The sequence below is a fragment of the Anser brachyrhynchus genome (assembly GCF_964034855.1).
Source record: "Anser brachyrhynchus genome assembly, chromosome: 4".
Lineage (NCBI taxonomy): Eukaryota > Metazoa > Chordata > Aves > Anseriformes > Anatidae > Anser > Anser brachyrhynchus.
The window spans coordinates 23,450,905-23,474,331 of record NC_137698.1 but is presented as its reverse complement, the minus strand read 5'-3'; the positions used below and the strand labels follow the sequence as shown (position 1 = coordinate 23,474,331).

The 23,427-nt window shown below is 34.7% G+C and overlaps 1 protein-coding gene and 1 long non-coding RNA gene across 5 annotated transcripts in view; one reads left to right on the top strand and one right to left on the bottom strand.

The window, feature by feature from the left end:
• Positions 1-18,395, bottom strand: part of LOC308193699 — a 31,061-nt gene extending 12,666 nt beyond the window's left edge. The window contains exons 1-3 of one of the 4 annotated variants that reach the window (XR_013949863.1): positions 18,360-18,395; positions 14,034-14,231; positions 3,481-3,576 (exon numbers count right to left, since the gene is read on the bottom strand). This is a non-coding gene — a long non-coding RNA (uncharacterized lncRNA). The remainder of the gene's footprint in view (positions 1-3,480; positions 3,577-14,033; positions 14,232-18,359) is intronic. The other 3 variants (XR_013949864.1, XR_013949865.1, XR_013949866.1) reach the window with 3 other exon arrangements.
• Positions 1-23,427, top strand: part of LOC308194611 (uncharacterized protein) — a gene marked incomplete at its 3' end in the record, with an annotated part of 363,375 nt that overhangs the window by 257,493 nt on the left and 82,455 nt on the right. The window lies entirely within an intron of this gene.

Here is a 23,427-nt window from a genome sequence, read left to right as displayed (position 1 = left end):
GAACATGGTTCCCAGCTGGTTTGTTTTTGCCTACCACTCTGTCATACATAGTGTATTACACTACCAAAACAGCTGAGATAAAATAACCTGGATGTGTGGGAGTGCAAGATTTTTTTTTTATTACATTCACAATTTATTTGATTTGTCTACCATGATATCTTCCATTTTAACATTTTGATTAACTGAATTTTTTTTTGGTAAAGTCAGCCTTATTTATTTAGTCAGCCTTATTATTATTTAGTCTAGAATACAAACATATTCAAATATCATGAGTAAACAATCAGGACCAGGTTAAAATTTGTTCAGGATGAGTTTGAATTTAAAATTCATATAATAAAGTTTGGTAATCACTTTTTGCCACTTTTTTTACTACAGTGTACCGACCATGAAGAAATTTCAGAAATATTTAGAAATAGCGCTAAAGTTCTTGTGTGTGTTTGTGTTTAAAGCTCATTTTGGTTTTAATTTTGAAGGTTTCATTTGTTTGTTTTTGTTTTTTTAACTACGGATTTAAAGCCCTTTTTGCTTTCAAAATGTGGGTTTTATACTCTCCTATGCTCACAGAAACCAATGTGAGAACATTTTGGTATTTGTGAATGTAGCACAAAAAGTAAAATTTCCTATGGATACATATAATTGTGATTCCACTGATTTTAACTACAGGTAGAAATCTGGACCAAATCTGCTCATGTTTTCTTTTAAGATGTAGGGAACAAACAGGAAAATTTTGATGAATTATGGAAAATAGGCTATGGACCTAGGATGAGAAGTGGAAGGAAGGAAGGAAGGAAGATAAAGCATATGTGTATGAGAGTAGAAGAATAAAAGATAATTTGGTTAATTTACAATACAATACAAACAGAAGCTTTTATTCATGGAAATGTTCATTTTAGTTTTTACTGTTTTTGTATTTTCTAATATAATTAAGAACATTCATTTGAAGTTATGCTTACTGAGCTATTTATTTAAAAATCAATAGGCATTGAAAATAGAATCTATAGTTTCTACATGTTTCTTTTGAATTAGAGATTTTATTTTTAATAGGAAAAATGAGAAAAGGTCAAAATGCTTATTTCAAATTCTGGATGCTTCTATTCTTACAGACAGAAATGGATAATCAAAAGAAATGCAGTGGCCAGTTTAAAAGAATGATTAAATACCTGGTTATGTATCTAAATCCATAGTTACGTCTGAAAATGTTGTTAACTCAAGAATGTTTAAAAAAAGCATTTTTCCTGCTGTCCAGTGTCTCAGTTTAAGTTTACTGTAAGCTCACTATTTGACAAATTTATGTCTAAAAGGCAAAATAAATATACATAATTTCATAAACCTATGTGATGAATGCCTTCTCTTTCAAGCTACTGTGTTAAAATAAATTATTTCAGGATACTTCAATTAATATAATTTTTCAAGAAGTAAAGCATTTATTGATATTTGTATTACCTAATAACTGACAGAACAAATATTTTTCTTGCTTTTATTTACAACTTCATACTCATTCATGATTATGTACTCCCAAAGAATCATGAGATTACAAAACAAGCAGGAAAAAAAAAAAAAGTGTTATTTACTCTTTTTTTCATTTCTGTTTTGGGATTTGTACCTAATCTTCTCCTTCATGACATGCTTAGTTTAATTCAGGTCACTTTGTAAAACTTTACCAATCTGTGTTAGAAGCTTTCATCTCGTTGCTTCATCTCGTAAGCTTTTAAGAAGAATAAAATTTATTGATTTTTTGCATAATGTCATGATACCTGGAGATGTGATTGAAAGATCATTTATGGAACCAGCTGTGTGTCTATTGAAGCATTCCCCAGTCCCCACTGCAACAATTCCATGCCTGTTCACACATGAGTTCCTACCCAGCTTTGAGACTCTCTATATTGAAATTATTTTTTCTATTTTCCAGGCTAATTTTTTTCCTAATACTCATTTATATCTAGGAAGGTCAGTGATGGATTTCCTATCTCTCATATCAGTATCTCATTCTACTAAAAACTAGCAATTACACAGTTTTCAGTTACCAGTTTTTGAAATGTACTGAACATTGAATTTAGCAATAAATGGCAGTAGAGTATTCAGGAAATGGAGAGCGTGTTCTTTCTTGTTTACTTGCACAGTTACACAACCTTCAAGATAAATCCCAGTCCTGAAGAGAATTAAGCGTATAAATATTGCAACATTGTAAGAGTAGTGTAATTGCTTTCAATTGTTCTTGAAGAAATCAGGTTCCTAGGTGCAGTCTCTTTGCCTTCCAGTTACAAAAATCACGTGATTGAAAGGAATAGGTAAACTATTCTATCATCTAGTTTTCTAAAAGCAAAATCTGTTCCAGGTGTACTGGAAGTCCATACCTTACTATGACAAGACTTACCAGGATAAAGATGTTAAAAGTTGTTAATTTTTTAAATGTTTTCCATCTTCAATACAAAACATGTAAGAGTTTAGTTCTAAATGAAATACATTGGGCATAAGTCTGTATCACAGAGGTACTTACCCTAAAACATTGAAATACTTTGGAATTTTTGAGTGAGCCTTGGCTAGCTTTTTAAAATAGGTACTTTTTTGTAAGAGGAAAACTGTTTTAAACTTAATTAGATCAAGAAATATAACATAGCTAGTGAAATATGCATGAGTCAGTTACTCATTATTTCAAATACTTCATTTTTCAGGTATTAAGTCATTTTGAGATGGATTTTTAGTTGGTGAGAAATATCTGAAATATGCAGTTTGGGGTTTTCAACACCTCTGTTGCTAAGGCCCATCTCATTTTAAACTGGCATTCTAAATACAAATTTGGCTATGAATGTCCATTTTTTTGATAAATATACATGTGTACATATAGATAGATAGATTCTGGGTTCTGTGTTGTAACCCGAAGTAGCATGTTAGTCTATTGAAATCTATTTCTGTGATCGAAAGTCACACTAAAATTCACTATGGATTAATTTGAGTTACTTCTGAATAAAGTGATTTGTGCTCAAAAGTGTGATGTAATTAATTATATAGCGTTTGGGTGCTTGTAAACAAACCCTTTTTTGAATTTTACTGAAAATTACAGTAAAATCACCTGTAACAAAGATAGTTCCAATGCAACCACTTCAAGTCTGTCATCTACTGCTGCTAAAACATCTTTTATTGCTCTGGAGACTACCTAGACTAGTCAGGCCTAAGACTGTTAAGGTTCATTAGATCTGTTACTCCAGGGCTGTGCTGACTAGACAGTATTTCATAGCTGAATGCAGAGATGTGGTTATGTTCCATCCTTTATAAAAAGATGACCCATGGAAAGTTTGTAGTAGCTATATTTGACTTCTGATTAATTAAGCTATTCTGCTTGTTGTTTAAGAGGGCCCTTTGCTGAGATCTTATATCATCTTCAGAGAAAAAAAAAAACGATAGGTCCACTTGAGTTTTAATCACTGTACAAAAAACTAATCTAAAAGAATGAAAGCAGAAGAGAACTAGGTATATTCTTACCTTCTGCCACTCAAAATATGCATCACAACCACTTTAGAGCAGAGTGTCTTACTCATTCTTGATTCGCAATGAACAGAAGAGCTGGACAGCTTCATCCTAGTAACAACAGAAATATTCCTTCAATGGAAAAAGTCCTTCTACTGCAAGAGCTCACCCACATCTTCCCTTTGGGAGGAATGGGCTCTCATTAAACTACAGGGCACCAGCTCCCTCCTTAGAAGAACATACTTAATGCTTCCTTCAGAGTCAAGAGTTTAATCTAAAAGCCGGAAAGGAAGCTTTATCACACTATAGGTAACCAAACCCACTGCACAACACAGGGAAGAGGCTCCAGATAAGACAGTACAAAACAGAACCTCTGAGGGAATGTTGCTTGGCTTCTGTGGCTTCTGTGAGAGTCAGGACCATATGGCTTGGTCTGTGCTAGCAAATTAAGTGTGTCTGGGAACACTCCCGGCCTCAAAGGCCAACTGGCGCAGCACGGATGGTGTCTATGCTACCAAAAAGTTTGGCCTCCAAAAGAGGGAAAGCTGCCTACCAGGAATGATACTTGAAAAGTCTAGTGAACTGTGTGTGTGCTGTGTGTGTGAGAGTGCTACATTGTCACTGAAACCATTTAATCTACTGATATATGAGTAGCCTATATTTTCTAGGGATATTATCATTCAATATGACAGGCCCATATCAGCCAATATAAAGTAGGAAGAAATTCACTACAAAATCATTTTAACTCATCCTCCAGAGAAGCCAATATGCACACGGAATCCATAGACTCAGAGGCTCAGAAGCTGACTGAAGTACAGCTGCAGGTGCATCATAGCCACAGAAACTCACTGTGGGAACATCATGTGTAATGCATCTATACAAATATCACTGATATGTCATGCAGTATCACTTGCACAAGTGCTTAAATTAGGAATTATTAAAACACTACCATGTTAGCGTGGCTTTATTGTAACACAAGCCTGTTGTATAATCATTATTCTCCAGAAGTCAAATAATTCTATTTTCTTTCATACTTCTCTATTTATGCACACGTCATTATTGTTTTTACCTATTACTCCAGTATTTTTCTTCTTTCTGAGCCCCTGCTAGGCCACAGTGATTACCCATTATGTCTTCACTATTTTCCTTTCTCCCAAGCCAAGATGGTGGCACCACATCAAATAGCAAGCTATTTGAAGAACATAAACTTTTAGTGCCACAAAAAAAAAACAACAAAATTTGGCAAAATGTTTCTGACCCACTGCTTAATTAATATTCACAGGTTTTAGCCAACATGCAAAATTTTAAGACTAATCTACCAAGCCAAATTATACAAGTCTTTATTTATTTATTTTCTTATACATTTTACATCCTAGCCTTTACATTATTCTCAGAGCCCACCCATTTTTCAGTGCTTATTATGAAGGTCTCTAGACATTAAACAGCAGTAATTTTACTCTAAAACAGTGTTTCCATTTGTCATAGAGATCAAACCACATTTTTCCCATTTAGTTGGAAATTCTAATCCATTCTTTTACTGACTGGTAAGTGGATTCCCAGCAAATTGCAGTACGACATCCTCCAGTCTGCTTACTGTCATTTAAAAAAGAATACTACTCTAGCTTTTAGCACCATGCCTCAGGATAACAACCTGAGATAAAATCACAAACAGCAGAACTATGGATTCAGTTACAATCTTCTCTCTGCTGTCCTCTACCACATTTCTCCAATTAGCAAGTTTTTTTATCACAGAAATCAGGGAAAACCTATCAAGAACACATCTGTTCTAAGTTGCAAGTAGTTCTTAAAAAAAGCCTTTTGCCAATTCCTTTTCTGTCAATGAACTTTATAAACCAGTAATACCAACAACAGCTGGGTCTTTCGGAAAGACCAGAAATATTGACACCTTGTCAAAGAAAAGATCACTGCAGAAAAGAATCAGAGAAAATCAGTCCCTTTTCAGCTTGTCATAAAAATGCTAAAGTTTTTTCAGTAATTGAATAGGCCTTGGAACACCAGGAGAATATATCCTATATAAACTTGTGCTTCTCAAGATGATAAGACAAATTGGATTACCTGGAGTATTAAGTGGCCCCAAATCCCATGGGGAATGTTTATTAATATGCTTCTGTTACTTTACCAGCTTTATGATTCAAGAGAGGATTTGGAAAAGACTGCACATTCTTGCTACATCTTACATTTCTGACAGCTTTGGAAATTTATTTATTGACCTGAGATTTCAGGTTCTCTCTATACATTGCACAAACTGTTTTTCAGGTTCTGCTAGCATTATTTTTTCTGAATATTTTTTCATGGTGGACTGAACTCAAATGCATTTAATATTAAAAAAATATATATTTTTTTAATATTAAATAACAATCACAGTACTGTTCTGTTATTTTTACTGACTTTGTTAACAAAGTCCATTATATAAAATACACAAAACACAAAGAAAGGTTTAAAATCCAAGATACTTTCTCTAAAAAGCAAAAACAAAACACACACACACACACAAAAAAAAAAAGCACTGCATTTATTTCCATAGATTATAGATTTTTCCTGGAACTGTTTTCTCTAATGTCAAACCTTTTGGAGATGGCTCCACAGACCTTACCACTGTCAAATATTTTGTGCCTATGGAATGAAGGACACCTTTTGCTATTTTACAGACCACTGCTATGTTCTCTACATTCTTTGATGACAAAAAAACTCAGTCCAGGCAGTAAGCAACTGTATTCCTCAAAATTCACAACTGACTTCCTTAAATCAATATCTTCCTTATAAGTTGCCTGTATCAAAATACATTTCTTGTTTTATCGATGTGTGAAATTAAAATCCTTTATGCTTCTAAAATCTCAAGAGAGAACAGATTCAGTGTGTGAAGCAAATCTTGTTTGTTTTCAGAAATCTTGACTCTTCAGCTGTCTAGGTGTTCTGCTCAGGCACCCACAAGGTTGTATGAGGTCCCTCAGTATTCAGAAAAAAATGAAGAAGATCAGGCAGATTTGGAAGCATGCAATCATCAGAAACTTAGTTTCCAAAATACAGGAAATATTTCTTTATTTTGTCTTTTTTTTTTTTTTTTTAATTTTCAGGAGAGGATGACTAGATTGATCATTAATGAAAGTGAATGTGATAGATAGGTCGATCAGTTAACATAACTGTAAAGCAGAATAATGTTTGACAGTTGAAGAAACATTAGCCAGAAAAAAAAATCTTTTCCAAAGTAATTTAAACTGATTGGTTTATTATAAGAAATTAAGATGGAAAAATATAATCATTGACTATAAATCTTAATAAGCATCATTAGTCATCTTAGATCATATAGATTTTGGCTAACTTTCAATAAATTGCAGTAATGGCAGTATATTGTCTTGTATTTGAATGATGTGCATCATATTTCTGTCCTTAGGACAGAAGAGCTTGTAAAACGAGTAACAACAGCATGTTATTCCTTTCCTTAAAATCATTAATAAAAAAACAAAGCAAAACAAAACTATAACTGTTTTATGAAAAAACAGGCGGTACCTAGCAGAAAGGGAAACACAAAGCATAAAATCCAAAGAACAAAGCTCTGCAAAATGTGGTATTTTCATTTCCAAGAGTGTCTTGTAACACTGAGCCAGATATGCTGGTATGCTCCAAAAGTTCTCAACAATTCCAGTGAAGGAAGGAAACAGCAAGGTTGATTGATTAATCAACTGGCCAGAGTATACCAGCAAGTTACCATCATTTACTTCAGATTATTGCCTCATGAGTTTGTTCTTTGACTTTGAGTTCAGAAGTTGAGATAGTAGCTTGTAACAGCCAAGTTCCATTATGTTTAAGTCAATGTACATTCTACATGATTTAAATGAAAAACTATAAATCAGTATCAGTGTACTAAGAAAATGGACGCAGATTCACTATAAAGATTTCTGAAGTATAGAAAATGTTTTAAGGATGCTCAAGAGGACTTTTTTACTGACTCACAGGGAGTAGGCTGCTCTGCTATCTCCAAATTGGTGTTGGGAAGGCCAAAGTGACTATATGGGTTTGCCACATAAAATACCCTTGAGCTGAAAATGCAATTTGGAATATGTTTGAATATTAGTTTGAAAGGATTTAAGAAATTGTTCAAATACTATTTTTACCATGTAAGTATGCTGGTTCCCCAAAGTTAATATTATTGTTCCAACAATTGTACAATGTAGTACTATGTAGTAGTGCTATGTTGCACTAGAAACTCACAGCTGAATCTGTGAGACAGCTGAATCTCACTGATCTGCTCTGAAGTCAGGCATCAAAAATAGAGTTATATACGCACAAAATTCTGGATCAAAAAAATTTGAAAGATCAAAAGTGAAATTAGAGGAACGAATGACTACTATGAGGTACTTATTAGTAGATAGCCTAGATGGTAAATCTTTTGACAGTTATAGCTGTGTGAGATTAATTTAGATCCTGAACATCTACAGAATAAGTGGTACTCTTTCAAAAAGAGCCAATTTCCAATTGTATAGATGCAACTAGTTACCATACATTCCCATTTATCTTTATAGCATGCAAAAAAGTCACATAGACTTTTTGTGTCACCCTTCCTAATTTGTAGAATGGATATAATGAGAATTCCTCTCTTCACGAGTGTTGAAGAATATGCAATGGCATTTTAATAAGGCATTTACAAAATTGATAAGTCATATAACACTCATTGAAAAAGAAATAAATGTGTATTAATCATTTTATTCCTTTATCTTCCAAACAATCTATAAGCTAAAAAAAGTACTTAACTTAGAATCAGACCTGGAAAATGACTTGCATGGGAAGCAGTATAAAAACTAGTTGTTTTTTTTTTGTTTTGTTTTGTTTGTTTGTTTGTTTTATAATAAGGATTTGTCTGTGATCTGTGTTACATTTTTCTAACATGTTGTTTTTATAATGTTTCTGCGTGCTTTTTAAAGTTATCTCCAGTAGGAGATTTAGGGATTTTTGGTTATGGAGAACTGAGTATATTAATCAGAAAAAGCTTGCCTTGCCTTGAAGTCTGTTCTCAGGTTTGTGTTTTGGTCTGCTTTTGAAATTCAAATTACTATTAAAATAAGCTCATGTTCTTACTTAGCAAAATCGTTTGTGCTAACAAAGTGCTTTCTCTGCTTTACTGTAGGTCCCTAAGGTGACTGTTTCACCAGATACTGTATAACCATACTGTGTTTAGTGGCTGATGATTAGATTGTGACTGTTTATTTCCTTCTTTTTTATTATAATCTTGTTCAAAAACCTGTCATGTCACGTTACAATCCCATATTCCTTTTCATGGAAAACTTCATGCCAACTTGTCTGCATACCAAAGTCTTGAGTCCAAAGTTTTCTAGATGATTCAGAGAGAAGGAAGGGGAAAGGACAAATTTCCCTTCCACAAAGCAGAGCCTTGGAACACTATAGTCATACTAGTGGAGAGACTGAGGGAGCACAAAAGAGACCCTTTGTGACACAGCTGAATTTGCGGGCCAAAACCATACACTATTTCTATAAGCTATAGTGATGCAAAAACGGATGAAGCAAGGAGCAAGATAGATCATCTGTATCTTAACGACACAAATGTTCAGGTAAGGAACATTCCTCAAAATATTAGTAGATGCTATCAGCGACCTTTAACATGCAGCTTGTCAGAATAGCTTCTCTGGTTATCACATCCCTTCAAAATGTAAATGTGTCTCCCCTGACCTGTGTGTTCTTTGATTTCCAACTGCTTTGTGCATTTGGAGGCACATGGCACTCTTTACATACCGTGAAAAAGAGAAGCAAGCAAGCACCTGCTAATGACCCCGGTCTACTTTTAATGATCTCCACATCCAAAATTGTGAAACTGCTGTTAACCACAGGAGAGCTCCCTTAACTTGCTCACTAGATGGGATTTTAAGATTAGAATGTTTAGCAAAAAACTCATTCTGCTTCCTGATAGCAGAATTGTTACAAAAATATGAAGCAAAGCACATTAGAGTTATGTATAACAAGAAAGATCTTCACATTCTTTGGTATGTCCCCCAGCCTCTTCTTCTTTCTTTAAGGTTAAGTTGGAATCTTTCTCTAGTAACTTAAAAGCTTTTCTGCTATTGATTCTATTGGCTAAAACAGTTCATAGAATCATAGAATCATAGAATCATAGAATATCCTGAGTTGGAAGGGACCCTTAAGGATCATCAAGTCCAACTCTTGATACCGCACAGGTCTACCCAAAAGTTCAGACCATGGTTGCCCTTCAGTTGTTGCCCTTCCTCTTCCCACCTTTTTAAGTAGCAAAAGGACAGAGAACAAATCTGAGACTTTTCCTGTATCTTCCTGTTGCTTCCTTCTAGTGTGAATACTTTCTTCCTTGATCCTTGACTGCTTATTGTGAGGCCTCTTGGACTTTCAGGAAATTAGATTAGAACAGAACGGAACAGAACAGTGGGAAGGGACCTTCAAAGACCATCAAGTCCAATTGTTTGACCACTTCTGGGCTAACCAAAAGTTAAAGCATATTATTAAGGGCATTATCCAAATGTCTTTTGAACACTTATGGGCATGGGGCATCAACCACCTTGCTAGGAAGCCTGTTCCAGTGTTTGACCACCAGCACAGTAATGGATTTTTTTCCTAATACCTAGTTTGAACATCCCTAAAAATTGTTTGATAGAAACATAAAATACACTGAAGAAATGCATACATGTGTTTCAATTTGTTCCCCTGCTAGGAAGTACTACTCTGCGGTATTTGGTTAGCATATCACTTGTTTAAAAACTAATTTTCAAAATTGCTGTGAATGATCATCACAATTAATGGCTCCAGTAATTTAAGTCCATGACAAATGAAGAGACTTCAAATGCTAAAAAAATCAAGCCCCCAAATGCATGCAAAACACATTTTGAACACATTTTGTATTAGAGAAAAATATATTTTCCCAGTCTCCACTTTCTGACTACACTTCCAACATTTTTTCCTCAAATTCACTATTACAACCAGAAGATTTTGAGGAAAGTATTACAGCCATAAGAAAAAAAAAAGAAACAGAAGTCCAGAAAATTTCTTATCACAGAATTAGAACAAATGTCAAGTTCAATTACCAGGAAAAAAAGAGAGAAAGTAATCATTCCTTGTTTCAACTGACAGGTAACATTGCTCTGGCATCTTAGCTAAACACTAAATGCTAACAGCCAAGCACTAAGCTGCTACACATACATCCTCCTCTATAATATGAATAAGGAAACATTCAAGTTGATAAATCCAAAGAAATTTTGTCTTTGTAATCATAATTTGTAATAAACCTATGGCATTTAGTGTCATTGAAAGTAGCTGATACAAAGAATTCCAAAAAAAATAAATAAAAATTAGGATACTTATTTAGAAGATCCAGAATTGTCAGAGCAATGATAATGCCTTTAACATTTTTGAGACAGATAGTAAACTACAAATGTACTTGGAAGCTTAATATATGAACATTTAATTCTACCTGCCAATTTTACCCAAGTCATTTGGTGAAATATTATCTTCTGTCCATAATTAGAGATAAGGGACTAAACAGGCTTTTGGTCTGTTCAAATATGGCACTAGTTATGTTCTTTTGTCTTACTGTCTTAAAGATGGTATAGGGTTGAAAACAACTAATTGTAACTTTTAAACTACTCATTCAAGTTAAACTTCACAAAATTGTGTGGAGTATTGCTCTTTCATATTAATCTATAATGACGTCAGTTTACTTACATCTTGACAGCCTACGCTTCCTTTTTCTCTTTTTGCCCTTTTCGCCCTTTTCAAGGGCTTTTTTCTTTTAAGAGATATATGATATGAACCTCTGTCAATGTATCAAACACAATAAGTCTATACAGAAAAATGTGTCTGAGCGTTAGTTCTCTCTGGTCTACTTTGTTTATAAGGAAAGACAGCTCATATATTGCTTGTTATTAATATCCAAGAGTGCTGAATAGCAAAGAAGGAAACTTTCCTCTCACAGAAACCTTTTATCTTGACTCAGCTGAAAGTTAATATACTATAGTCTCAGTTAATAGATGATCAAAGACATAACCCAGTGTGAGGATTAAAGAGAGTTCTGCTGTGACCATCTTCATATATTCTGCACAGCAAGGTATTAATGAAAGCAAAGATAAGTCCAAAAAGCCAATATTGATTTTAAAAAATGAACCCATCTTTTCATCTAAAATAGCTGAATATGACAAAATGTCACCATGCACTTGAGAAACAACAACGAAAAGATAACAGCAGGAAATTAATTAGTTTACAGAAAAGGTGAGAATTTATTATACCAGGTTCTGATTTAGGAAGCCATCCCTAGTCAGCAAAACACTTTAGCGTATGTTTAACTAGAAACACATTCATAAGTTCCACGAACTTGATGGGTTATAACACATTCTTAAAGTTTAAGATTAAAGCAGTGATTAATGCCTAATATTGTTCTTGCTAAACCTCAAAAGTTTTTGCTACGAACTTTTGCTATAGTTTCCCTTTTAAAGCTAGTATGCTTCTACTATTTATGCTTAGTCCTATTCTGTCTTTCTTGTTGTCATTGTTGTTATCTGAATAAGAAAATAAAATATTACTGTAATATCTAGTTGTTTTTATTTACTTCTGAAGATTAAGATTCAAAAAATAAGAGCTGACTTGTAATCTTGAATGTGGAATGTATACATTGCCTTGCTTCATGTATATATCACATACACGTATATTCAGTAGTCATATTATGTATATGTATATTATATTCAGTGTATACATTGGCTTGCTTCATGTATATATCTGTATCACAGATTCATGTATTTAAACAAGATTTTAGAAGTGTTTCTGTTCTAAGAATTATTTCCCCCTTCAGCTGCTTTTTAAAGATTTCCGACTGTTTAATTCATAAAAACAGAGGTTTTGGAGCGAACAAAACCATCAAATATTTTTTGATGTACATATCAAGGACAGATATTTGAATATGTATATTTTAGACAAGTTGTACTGTGAAAATAATTATTGTGGAGGAATACTGCTGCGTATAGAAAGCAGAGAAGCCAGATTGGAACACCAGGGGGATGGTGCTATGAAGAAGTTAACATGAGGCATTCAGACTGTGGATGGCTTTACAAGTAGCACTGACTCTGTGTGTGTTCTTATGTCATGGCAAATGAGACAAAATTAGAGGCTTTGAATTCCTCACTGTAAGTGAAATAAGTTGCTTTTTATTATCACAGAAGATGAGTATAGGGACAAACAACTGTTCTGAAGTAGCTAGTCCACTGGAAATCTTTACAAATTGTAATTTTATTTTGAATGACTTTGTCACAAAGCCATCTTGTAAGTATTGTAGGTCAAAGATTTATACTCTAAAGAATGTGTCTTCTATTCGTATTCAACTAGATAAAAATGTTCTAGAAAAAGTAGATCTTAAATTTTCAATTCTAATTTTTATGCTTATATATTTTTTATAATATTATGAAACAAGATTAAGCAAGTAGGAAAGTAACAATTGTAGAGGGACTTCTATTTATAAATATTTCTATGCAATGGGCATTTCAGAATCAATATTTGCTAGTGATAGATGTGATACACTAATCAAATAGGGAAAGCTAATACTAGTTGAGTACACCAAAGAACACAGCCATAAAGTAGAGAGCTATATCAGACCATCTTTGTTTTCAAAAGTCAGAGAGGGTCAGGTTGGTTATAATAATAGACTTTTTAAAATTCTTCTGTGTGCTTTAAAAACCTCAGTGATGTGGCAAAGCTTCAGAAAAGTATAAAAGTCACTGGTATTTTGCCAGAGAAAACCTAATGAAAGGAGTTTCATGTATATGTTTGAATCCCTTTCTCTACAAGACAATATTTGCTAGAGTTGTTTAATTCCTAGTAGACAAAGTTGCTAGAGACTGCCAAGGGAAAGCAGCATATAGCACATGTTTATGTTTTGTACACCAGACTGCTTACAGACTAAAAACAGGACACCTGCTGACAGGAAAAGTGAGGTATCTTTTAGTTCAATAGGTAGCCCTAATGCTTTTGAATACAAAGGTGCCTGGTTCCATTTTTTGCAAGAATTGATTCCTACCACGTAAGACTAATGTTTCATTTGATACCGTCCGAGTTGGTTACTTCATTGTAGCTTCCACTTCCTACATCAAGCTTTGTGATTTCTATTTGTTATTTCTTTTCAGTTTTTCATTTCCCTTTTCCTCTTACACATTTACAGAAATCAAAACATGAATAAAAGGTCCTAGGTAACCATAGCAAGAAAATGAACTATTTGCAAATATTTTATTGCCTTTGTTTTTGCATAAGGGTTTTGAGCTGTAAAATACCAGACACCATATGCATTTAATCCCTTATTCACATGTTTGTTTTTGTTTGGATTTTTTTTGGAGAGCTGTACATTAAAATAATGAAGTGTACATGAGATATTTTGGTAAAACTATAACAAATATAACTTCTGTTTGGCTACTCATAGAATGCACATAGTTTGGAAACTCAGGTATATGGTGTAATAAGCCTATTTTATGATCAGGATCTATTACATATACAAATATATATACACATATTCTATTATTCAAAGGAAAACTTACAGTTTTACAGCTACTCTGTTTTGACTTGTTTTCTAATAAAGATGTATACACAGATGTCTGTTCCACACTTAAATGGGGAAGTTTAAGCAGGAGTGATTCCAACTGCTAGTGGTGACCTGGAGAAAGCCCAAATGTTGTGAAATTTTGCAGTGGAATGAATGGAGATCATTCACATAATTGGTTACTGTGGCTCAGCTGCTGAAAAAGAAATGTCCATTTTAATCCATTACGTTATCAACAAAATGATTGTCTGTTATATCTTAAAGTTAGGTGGTTACATATTGAAAAATTTAAAATCCTCTTTTGTGTAAAGAGTAACAGAATGGACAGGTTCTGTTCCTATACACATACACACACACATGTATATATAAACACATGCTGTGTGTTTTTCCTCAGAAAGTAATATTCATAAACTCCCTTCTATTTGAAGCTCTGGACAAGATCTTTTTTGCGTCAGAAAAAATATACTCAACACATCAGCAATGGAAGTCCTGAAATGGTTCTTTCATCTAATCTCCTAAGGCACTATGTAGAAAGCTTTTTCAGTAAAGTTAGATACTTTCACCTGTTATATTCTGCTCATGGAAATTGCCAAAGCACTAGGAAACTTCTCTAATAGAATTTATATCAACCCAAGTTACACCAGCTATTGGTCTTAATCTTTTACAATAATTCTTCAATATAGATTACATCTCCTGAGCAGAAGTCACAGACTTCAAGGCCTCTTTAGATAATAAACCTGTGAGAAATTAAGTGATTAATTATATCAACAGAAACATTCTGAGGCTATTCCCTTCTGTGTGCCATGACCCACACCAACCCTTATATTATATATATATATATATATATATATATATTAATTATATGTTATAAAAGTCACAAAACTATCACATTCAGCCAAGGAAAAGAAGTATGTCATACACCTTTAAAAACTGCATTGTTCAACATGCACTACCACTTATTTTATACAGTTCTGAATATGTGATTTCCATGAGAACAGCATATCACAGATTATTTTCATAGCTTTTTAGTTAAGATGCATTTTCTAAAAAAAATCACCTGAAATTACCCTTCTTTCCTACCACTCTTATGAAACCTCCATTTTACAAAATTGAATAAAATGTTTCTGCCTGTCATTTATGATATAATGAAATCACTGTATATTTGATATTGTGTACTTTTCATATGTGCCTTTTCATATTTCTAGGCACCTGTAATGTTTACAGAGTTTTCCAGACATTTTGGACATAATTCTCTCTTGGCTTGGACTAATGGAAATTAGAAGCAAAACCTGACCTCTCAGAATGATTGTGTTTCACAATCTATACTCTACTCTGAAAATGACTGACAAAACGTAAAGAACGAAGCTGAAGTTCTCAGAGTTTAACAAAAAGTCTGTGTTCTCTTGTGCAGAATTTCTTTTTTTTCCCCACCTTGTTTTCTTATTCCTTTACCCTAAAACATGATTCTGACTAAATGTAACTGTTTCCTCTTTGTATATATGAGAACAAAGGAATGTCAGTGTGTGGCTACATAACAGATGTACTATAGAAAACAAAACAAAACAACAACAACAAAAAACACTGATACTGTCAGAAAAAAGAACTAGTTCTTTGGGTTCAAGCAAAAAAAGAAAATACCAGGTGAATATTTTCAAATATTGAAATCCTCAAATTATGGGAAATATGAACAACCAGAAATCAAAAAGTATGGCTATATGGAGCTTGAGAATTCAAACCATACATCCACCTCCCCAAGGCAGGACTAACTATCCCTTCACGATTATGAAATTCAGCTAGGCTGTACTTGAAAATTCTAGTGATAAAGTTACAACAAGAAACACACTATTTAGTTCAGTGTTTAACCGTCTATATATAGAAATATTTTCCCAAAGTCCTAAATATCTTTATTGGAAGTTAAAGTTATCATTTTCTGTTCTTTCTATTCTGAACAAAAACAAAAGACAGTTTTTTGCTTTTTCTTTGAAGATTGCTATCACATCTCTTCCCACTCTTCTCTCTTCTAGAGTAATAAAGCTACAGCAAATTGAAAAGTAATTTTGCACAAATTATTTCAGAGATAACTTGAGGAATTTGACTTTTTCAATCACGATGATAAAATCTTACAAAACTTCAGAACTTAAAACCAAGCATAAGCATAAAAGACCTTTGATACAGATACACATTTGGAAAAGTCCCTGTAGTGTACCATACATTAAGTAAATGCATAACTGTGTTTATTACATATACTATATGATGACAAATATGGAAATAAAAAAGAGATTGAATAAATAGCAAAAGCAACAACAACAACAAAAAAGCCTGTCTTTCATTTGACAATTTTATTTTAGTCACTCCCTTCTGTGCAGTCACTTTCACTCATAGAAGTCAGGAGAGAATTAAATTCTCACCAGATTCCTATCTAAAGAAAAGTGAAAAATGTGCCTAACCTTAAGGCTGTGACCCCAGCCTGGAGAAACAGGCAGTATTAGCTAAAACTTACATGGAGACATAATAGAGTAACAAAAGCAGAGCAGAATGATGTTAAATTACAATGAAAACAAAAAGTTCATAGCTGTCATCTGCACATTTTTCTGAAACTACAGCTAAGTTTTATATTTTGGACTCTTAAAATATTTAGGAAGTCATCTACATTGATGAATCTTAGCTATGATATTTTCTATTGTATTTTTATCTATCTTACACTTATGCAGACTGGTGATAATAAAGGATATTATCTTTCATTAAAAAAAGAATACTTTTGAATGATTGTAGACAGACATTCACAAAGACCAACTCAAAGGCACAGAAAGACACACACAAAAAGCATTTAGAAACTTCTAGAAATAATCCGTGGGTATTGTCAATCTTTCCAGTTTGTACTAAATGAACCTATATTTCATTTTCATGAATATCTGAAAAAGGATATTTGATTTCTATTACCTTGTACAGGTTGGAGTACAGGCCTGTATACAAGACTGACTAGTTATTCTAGGTCAAGAGATTAGTTATTGCTCGCATCATTAGAAACCTGGTTACTCTAATTAGGGTAGGGCCAGGTATGATCAATGTCTGCTGGCACTTTTCAGTTTCTAGTTAATTCAGAGCAGCTTTTGTGCTGTAGCAACAAAAACAAAGAAAAAGGCAACTTTTTCTGAATTATTACTACTTTTAATATTATATTTTGTAAGAACTTGCTGTTGAAATGAAAGATCAGTATTCAGAATGTAAAAGGAACAGTGCCATCAAACTGAAGAAAATTACTGTATTTCTGTATGTATTTTAATTCATATTCATCAGTATGTCTTCAAAATATTTACGTCTTTAACACTAAATATAGTGTTGACAAGTAGTACAAGTAGGGGACAAGAAGATGAGCACTAAATAGAGTCATACAAGAATTCATACAAGAATGGATCACAAGTTTTATCACTAAATATATATATATCATTTCTTACAAAATGAAAGTGCCTTGGATTATCTCTCTCAATACTGTCATTTGCTTTATGTATTTTACTCAAACTTTGGGCTGGTGCTCAGAAGACTGTCTTCTTAGACTAACCAACTTTTTTATAAGGTTGTTATTTTTAAGTCCTAATCTTGCAGTATGTTTCCTAAACTAGTAAGCATCATATTAAACATAATGCAATTACCTTCATTTTGAATAACCATAAATGTGAGTATCAATCTTATTGAAAAGTCTCTGTATAACTGTTTGACAGGTTTTCTGTTTTCTTATTATGATAACAATGATTTGTAGCCAGCTGGTCATGTATCGCTTCATTCAGCTCTGATGTTCTCCAGGATGCCCCTGAAGTGAGTGATCTCAAATTAAGACCACCTTTCCAATTCTTTTTTTTTTCCCTTTTTTTTTTTTTTTAATAAAATGAAACTTACTTAAAATCATTTACCAAAAATTCTTTTACAAGTTCTTAAAGCAGAACATTGGAACAATCAAAGTAAAATGCTACAAATGCCTAATGCCTAATTTGTTACCTAAATTTTGCTGTCATATTGCTACTGTAAATGATATTGTTAAATAACAGGCATGAATATGTTTCCATAAATTGTTCACTGCTATTACTCAATTATCAGACCTTCAATGCTATAAGCTAATAATTTTGTGGATAGGAAAAAAAATATTCTCATATACTAAATGGTCACAAATACTGCCTCTCTGACAAGAAGATCACAAAAATTAATATTAATTGACTTCCAATTTTTGCTGATGTTCATATTCATATAATGGCCTATATTAAATGCTGGAATTAAATCATTTAAATCAGAAACCTTGAGATATTAAAAATATACTAAATGAAGCACATACCAGAAGAAAATTTCTGTTGCAGAGGCTATGTTGAGTTGCTAGGAGTTAAATTATTTTGAACAATTTTGAGATAATTTATCCCAGTTGCAAGAGATTATTGACACCTGGCTTTTGTTTAGATTATCCAAGTACAACTAACTACCTTGAGATACTGTTTGAAAGTCTTCTACTTGCCTGTAGATGCTGATCATTTTGAGTACTGCTGTCCTGTCACAACTCTCACTGAAGGAATTTCACTGAAGCATATATGAAGTTATAAAAACAATTCCTGTTTTATAGACACCTAATAAAAAGACTATTTTCCATGTGCTAATACAATTAAATTTAGTGATGAAAATGAAATTAGAATTCAGAATATTGTTTTGCATTATTAACATAATTTCAAGATTACTGAGAGCACACAGTGGTGTTACAGTGACATGTGACTGATGAGGTGGAAGTATGTGTGAGAGCCATTGAACACCATGAATTTTCATAATATATCATCACTATGAAAACACCTGTAGTAAAGAACATTGTGCTGATACACAGAAAATTTCTTTTCTGTGGTTGACACAATTTTCATTTTGCCCTGCCATTATTAGAAAGGAAGACAAAAATGTCTGCCAGATAGAGTATTTGGAGACTATATAAAAGACTTCTATGCTGATAGCACATTGCAGATTTTTTTATCAAAAATGAGGCTGGACAAATCTTTCCTTTCCTTCAAGTCATTGAACTGAAAAAGAGCCATTTCAGCAGGTATTTTTGAATGACTTTGCAGTTCTAATCTTCTGCCTGTCTGAGAGATGAAAGGACTAAAGATATCAAAAAAAAAAAAGTTATTAATGATCTAGTTGGGAGAAAGTGCATCCTCAGAAAGTTTATAGATAATACAAAGCTGTGAAGGGTGGTTGATGCACCACATATTTGTGGTGGAAGGACCTCAACAGGCTGGAGATCAGCTGCCAGCAACCTCATAGAGTTCAACAAAGAGAAATTTGAAGCCTTGTATCAAAGGAGGAATAATCCCATACATCAGCACAACCTAGGGGCTGACTGGCTAGAAAGCAGCTTTGCAGAAGCAGACCTACTGTCCTGGTGGACACCAAGTTGATCATGAGCCAGCAATGTGCTCTTGCAGCAAAGAAAGCCGTGAGCTTCCTGGGCTGAATAAGGCTGAGAATCACCAGAAAGTTGATCCTTCCTCTCTACTTCACCCTTGTGAGACCAAATCCAGAGTGTTGTGTCTAGTGCTGGGATCACCAGTACAGGAAAGGAAAGGGCATATTGGAGCAAGGTTCAGGAAAAAAAAAAAAATGATTAAGGGGTTGGAGCATCTCTCATATGGGGGGAGGATGAAAAAAGGAGGGATTGTTGGATTGTTTAGTCTGGAGAAGAGAAGGCTTTGGAAGAACCTTCTCAGATTCATAGAACCGTAGAATGGTTTGTGTTGAAAGGGACCTTAAAGAACATTTAGTCCCAACCCCACTGTCATAGGCAGGGACACCTTCCAATAGATCAGGTTTTGCGAAGCCCCATCCAACCTGGCCTTTTAACATTTCCAGGGATGGGGCAAACACAACTTCTCTGTACGTGTTCCAGTACCTCACCACCCACATAGTAAAGAATTTCTTTCTAATGTCTGATCTAAATCTGCCTTTTTTCAGTTTAAAGTCATTTCCCCTTGTCCTACCACTATACTCCCTGATAAAGAGTCCCTCTCCAGTTTTCTTGTAGGCCCCCTTTAGGTGTTGGAAAATCACTATAAGGTCTCCCTGGAGCTTTCTCTTCTCTAGGCTGAACAAGCCCAACTCCTTCAGCCTGTCCTCATAGGAGAGGTAGTCCAGCCCCTTGCTCATCTTCATGGACCTCCTCTGTATTCATTCTAATACTTCCATGTCCTTCTTTTACTGGGGACCCCAGGGCTGAACATAGGTGGGGTCTCACAAGAGCGTAGTAGAGGGAGATAATCACCTCCCTCAACCTGCTGGCCACACTTTTGATGCAGCCCAGGATACAGTTGGCTTTCTGGGCTGCAAGCACACATTACTGGCTCATGTTGAGCTTCTCATCAACCAACAGCCCCAGGTCCTTCTCATACTTTCAATACGTTCTCTTCCCAGACTGTATTTGTGTTTAGGATTGCCCTGGCACAGATACAGGAATGGCACTTGGCCTTTTTGAACTTAACGAGGTTCACACAGGCCCACCTCTTAAGCCTGTCAAGGTCCCTCTGGATGGCATCCCTTCCCTCCAGCATGTCAACTGCACCACACAGCTTGGTGTCATCAGCAAACTTGCTGAGGGTGCCCTCAATCTCAGTGTCCATGTCACCGACTGTTGTGCTTTAACCCGGCTGGCAGCTAAACACCACACAGCCGTTCGCTCACCCTCCCCCCTCCCTCTCTGGGATGGGGGAGAGAAACGGGAAAGTGAAGCCTGTGAGTTGAGATAAAGACAGTTTATTAAGACAGGAAAATAATAATAACAATAATAATAGTGATAATGATAATAGTATTAATAATAATAATGTGTAAGAAAACAAGTGATGCACAATGCAATTGCTCACCACCCGCTGACCGATGCCCAGCCTATCCCCGAGCAGCCGGCCCCCCACCCCGGTCAGCCACCCCTATATATTGTTTAGCATGACGTCAGATGGTATGGAATACCCCTTTGGCCAGTTTGGGTCAGCTGTCCTGGGTCTGTCCCCTCCCAGCTCCTGCTGCACCCCCAGCCTGCTCGCTGGCAGGACAGAGCGAGAAGCCGAAAAGTCCTTGGCCTGGTGTAAACACTGCTCTGCAACAATTAAAACATCAGCATGTTATCAGCACTCTTCTCATCCTAATCCAAAACATAGCACCCTACCAGCTACTATGAGGGAAAATTAACTCTGTCCTAACTGGAACCAGGACACCGACAAAGACAGATGTTAAACAGCACTGGTCCCAGTACTGACCCCTGAGGAATACCACTCGTTACTGATCTCCACTTGGACATTGAGAATTGACTGCAATTCTTTGATTGCGACCATTGAACCAACTCCTTATCCCCTGAGTGGTCCATCCATCAAATCCATGTCTTTCCAATTTAGAGATAAGGATATCATGGGGGACAGTGTCAAATGCTTTGCACAAGTCCAGGCAGATGTCAGTTGCTCTTCCTCTATCCACCAATGCCGTAACCCCATCATATAAGGCCACCAGATTTGTCAGGCAAACAAGGCAGAAAACTAGAGACTGAAATAAAAATAAGCATATCCATTCTTCAAAATATTTTTTATAGCTGAAGGCACTAGACAATTGGGATACTGTGGTGATCACAAAACTACATAGCTTCTTAGATATTTTGATATTTGTAGTCTATTACCTGCAGAGAGCACTGTAGTGAAGATCATCTATTGTTTTGACAACATCAGTGCTGGATATGATTATGTGTTAAGTTAAAATATTGTCCTTTAGACTGAAAAAGTTGTGCTGTTGCTTCATAGATGGCATCTCCGTTATCAGTCATCAGTAAAAATGACATACATCTTACTTTAGAGATTTTCAGCAAATAATTTCCAAAAATAATTTCTTTCACAGAGTGTGAAATAGACCTAGAACTATCTTGGATGTGAGAATGTTACAGACTAAGAATAAGGCCCTCCTAACTACAGTAGAAAAAGGACACTAGTTAATTCTTGTTCTATTTTGTGTTCCAACTATATTCAAGCAGTTTTGATTCAAGGAATGGCCAGGAAAATACCAAAGAGTTATAGCTATAAGATCAATCAAACAAAAATCCCAAGACAATTTCAAATTTCATCACCAATAGTGGGTATTTATTAAGGATAACTACAAAACCAGACTTAGAAGAATTAAAACCTTACCTTAACATTGCAAATATATGCTGAAAGTAGGACAGTAATTGTATATGAGCTCAAAGTATTATGGGTACTTACCAAAAATATTAAAAGATGATAAAGCTTTGCAAAATAGAATTCACATGCTAACCATTAGCACAGATACAGATGACTGTAAATATTCACCATGATCTAGTATTTAATTAGATCGTTTCTTGTTTCATCCATTGCATAGAATAACTGGTACTAATTCAGTTAACAAGTACCCATAATTTTGCTTCATTATGTCCAAGGTAAAGCACTACCACAATGATGGAGATTTTTTTTTTCATTTAGTTTGTTATGAAGACAGAATTATTCTTTTTTATAACATTGTCTTATGATATTCTTTGCCAAAGTACACAAATATTTCTTGAACTTGCCAACAGCTTGTTAGCTGACTATACAAAATTATCCTATACTCAACCAAAGCACAGATACACTGAGGTCCTCTTAAATAAAAGCAGGATCTTAATGTGAGACACCTTCAATGTCATTCATTAAATACTTAGCTCTTCTGCTACTCACAGCATAGCTTCGTATTTGCATCATAAAGAGGAAGGGGTGTCACACTTTGTGACCATTTCTTATGTGCTCAGTATCACATAAGCACTTTCGAAAGAGGCAGCAATGAATTCCAGTCTCCTTCTAAAAACCACTAGGAGGAAGATAAACTGCCCCCATTCAGCCGCTTCAATAGGTTGCTAGCTCAGAATGCATGACTTCTCCTGAAAAGTCAGCCAGGTGTATTTAACTATTTTTGAGTAAAGATGAGACTAAGAATCAGGTTTTTCCCTTCCTGGGATAGTTCTCTAATTACAAGGTATTTCACAGACTCTAGATTCTGGATTGTACGAGGCTGTATCCTGAGTGAATAGAGATGGCTACTATTTAACCAGAGACAAGTGCTTGTACTTCAGGGAGTGACAGTAGGTCAGGCTCACCTGTGCTTTTAGATGGCTTGCTGATTACTATGTATTTTTGAGGATCCTTCTGCTGATTTGTAAAGCTCTTCTGATACATTATAGATCACTCTTCGGAGGCACTTTCCTCCCTTTTTGACTGTTTAGTTTGACAGACCTAGCTCACTTTCCTTCATTTGTCCTACTGACGATGAACTGTAACACAAATGAATTGTGTTGTAAGTATACTACTTGGAGCTTCTCTGAAAGCTCCAAGGCTTCTCACCATGACCAAACAATT